Source organism: Penaeus monodon, chromosome 40, assembly GCF_015228065.2.
Source record: "Penaeus monodon isolate SGIC_2016 chromosome 40, NSTDA_Pmon_1, whole genome shotgun sequence".
Lineage (NCBI taxonomy): Eukaryota > Metazoa > Arthropoda > Malacostraca > Decapoda > Penaeidae > Penaeus > Penaeus monodon.
The window spans coordinates 24,220,928-24,224,288 of NC_051425.1; positions in this window are offsets into that span (position 1 = coordinate 24,220,928).

The following is a 3,361-nucleotide window of genomic DNA, read 5'->3' on the forward strand; positions in this document are numbered from 1 at the left end:
ATTCCATTTGTTAGAATGGATATTCTTGGTGTGACATGCTGTCTGTATTAATTTGCTTCTAAATTACCCCCTGTGTGCTTCTAACACTACTGCCACCAATGCTAATAACGATAATAATGACGATGATGATAATACTGATGTTAATGATAGAACACATCAAACAACAAACATCCACACAGAAAGCTGACCAAACTTCTCTCAAAGTCTCGTTGGCGAGGATTTAGTGCAGTAGCTTGTCAAGTGGGCTCGCCAAAGAGCCTACTGGAAGCTTCGAAAGACCACACGACCTCAGGCGTTGACAACCAAGAATTGTGGTTTACAGTTTCCTGTATTTTTTTTATCAAGGCAATTATGCTATAATAAGAGAAAAGCTAATTCTTCATTATACGTGAAATTTGACTAGCCCTTTCGAACGACATGATCGGTAAATTAGGAATGTCTTAATTTTGTTTTCATCTCTAGGTGCACTTTCACTTAATGGCGGAGACTGTGGACGGAGTACCTAAGAAGTTACTTAAACTTCTTCATTAGTAAAGAAATTCTACAAAATAGTAACCCCGGTGGTGGTCGTGAGTTTCTCTAACTGTTTCATTTAGTCTCGAGACTCTGGACGTTTTGAATCACACCCTGAGAAAAATGAGTTGTGTTAATAAGCAATTCGCACCACAGTAAACTTTCTTTCCCTTTCCCGCGTTCCCCGTACACACAAATACTTTGTTTTTTGTAAGGTGCTTATGAGTTACGGCCTCTTATATATCCACAAAAGAAGTTTCAACGTATCTGTGAACCAGCGTGTAGCCATAACGAATAGCTAGTCGTTTTTTCTTCCGCTTTGTTTCTCCCAATGGTCTTCCAGAAAACTTTTTCTTCGCCACGTGTTATGAGGTCTTTTTGGGCACAACCAAGATGCCACAGTGCTACACTTTCCTCTTTATGCTCTTCCCTCGTCCTCTCCCACTCCCTTCTTTTTCATTTTCATTTTCCCTTACACCCCCCGCCCCCATCTCCCTTTTTTTATTTCCTTCATAGCCTATTTCTTCTTATATTCTATCTAATCCATCTCCTCTTTCTTCATATCTCCTCCACCACTACTCGCCTTATCATCTTTCCCCCTGTACTTGCTCCTATTTTTCTTCCCTTTTTATTCAACGTCCTCCACTTCCTCCCTCCTATACCTACTCCTCCACATCTCCTCCTAACCAGGCTTCTCCTCTTCCTCTGTCGTCTTCTTTTCATAATAATAATAATAATAATAATAATAATAATAATAATAATAATAATAATAATAATAATAATAATAATAACAATAATAATAATGCTTCTCCTCTTCCTCTATCTTTTTCTACTTTTACTACTACTACTACTACTACTATTTCTTCTCCTCCTCCTCCTTCCTATTCCCTCTTCCTCTTCTTCCACCTCCCCCTTTTCCCAAGAGATTCGAAGAAGGCTTGAAAAAAAACCTTCCTCCTTGTCTCACTTCGCACGAACCTGGCGGTCGGAGCTTTGAATCTTCCCCCAGGTTTTTTTCCCTCCTTATATCTGGCAACATTTCTGCGAGTAATCACGGCTCTCCGAAGGCCAGCGATTTCGAGATTATAGAAAACGAGTTGAATTACATCCACCACCCTACTTCTTACCCTCCCCTCCTTCTCCCTTTCTCCCACTCCCCTTACTACTCTTTCTCCGCTCTTATTATGTCTTCCTTTTTCCCTTTCTCTTGCTCTATCTATTCTTCCTCATTTTATCTATATTGCTCCCACTCTGCCAATTTTTCTCACTCTCTCCTTCTTCTTAGTCTCCCTTACCCATGTTTTATTTTTCTGTCTCTCCTTCCCTTTCGCTATCTACTCTTCCTCTTCCTTTTATATACAATCGCCCCTCTCCCCACTTCCCTCTCCTCCCCCTCCTCTTCCTACCTTTACCCGATCAACGCAGTCCAATTTCCACCCCCCCTCCCTTTCTCTCTCCCCCTATCCATCCAAACATTCTCCCTACTCCCTTCTTCCTTATCCTATACCCTCCACAACTCCCCCTGCCCCACGCCCCTCTACTTTCTCCTATCCATCCACCCACTCCTGCACACCCGTCCCTCCCTTCCCCTCCCGCTCCCACCCACCCACTCACCGATTTCTCCTCCCCCTCCCCCTCCCCCTCCTCGAATTCGTCCATTAGGAAATGGAATTCTTAAACACTTCGAATCGTCATTATGTCTGCGTAGCCACGGACACTCGCCTTGTTTTACGACTGTTATCGGCAGGATCGGCAGGACAGGGCCTCTAATTCCCACTTTTTCCCCTCCCCACTTTCGTCTGATCCTCTCCCCTTGATCCCTCCCTTCGGTTCCCTTTCCCCTTCCTCTGATCCCCTCCCCCCTCCTCATTTTCTTTTCACCTTTTCTCCAGTCTCTATGTTTCCCCTCTCCACACTTTATTCCATTTTCCCCTTCGTCTAAGTGACCTTCCACCGCCTGCTCTCAGTTCCCCTCAACGCCTCCCCAATCTCATCTTCCTACCCCTCTCCCCATTTCCTTTCAACTTCCCCCTCTCATTCTCCCGTTCCCCATTTCCCCAGAACCGCAATCCCCTTTTCCCACTCACAATCCCCATTTCACTATTTTCAATCTACGCTCCTCTCCTCTCCCCTCCCCATTCCTATTTTCAAACTTCGCTTCCCATTCGCCCCTCCCCATTTCCCTATTTTCAAACTTCGCTTCCTATTCCTCTTCCCCATATCCCTATCTTCAAACTTCGCTTCATATTTTCCTCCCCATTTCCCTATTTTCAATCTTCGCTTCCCATTCTCCCCCCCCCCCACCATCCCTTCCCTACGTAACGCACCCCCGCTCTTTCTCCCTATCCTCTCGTCTGTTTGAGGAAATTCATACGCAGGCCAACATGAATCCTGTGAGTGATATCGAGGAAGCCATGCCTCTCCCCCCCCTTTTCCCCTTACTCCCCTGCCCCTAGACCTTCTCTCCCCTTTCCCCACGTCCCCAACCCCTAACTTTTCTTTCTCTCCCCCACTTCCCCAATATCTGACCTTGCCTCCCTTTCTCTGCCTTCCCCAAGCCTAGAATTTTCCTTTCTCTCTCTCTCTCTCTCTCTTCCCCAACCTTTAACCTTTCCTCCTCTCCACTCTTCCCCAACTACTGACCTTCCCTCCATTTCTCCCTCGTCTGTAACCCAAGACTCCCCCACCATCCCCAATTCCCAGGTGTATGTTTGTATGTGTATGGGAGTTTGTGTGTATGTGTGTACGCGTGAGAGTTTGCTGAAGAACACGTGCGCGCGCGCGCGCGTGTGTGTGTGTGTGTGTGTGTGTGTGTGTGTGTGTGTGTGTGTGTGTGTGTGTGTGTGGT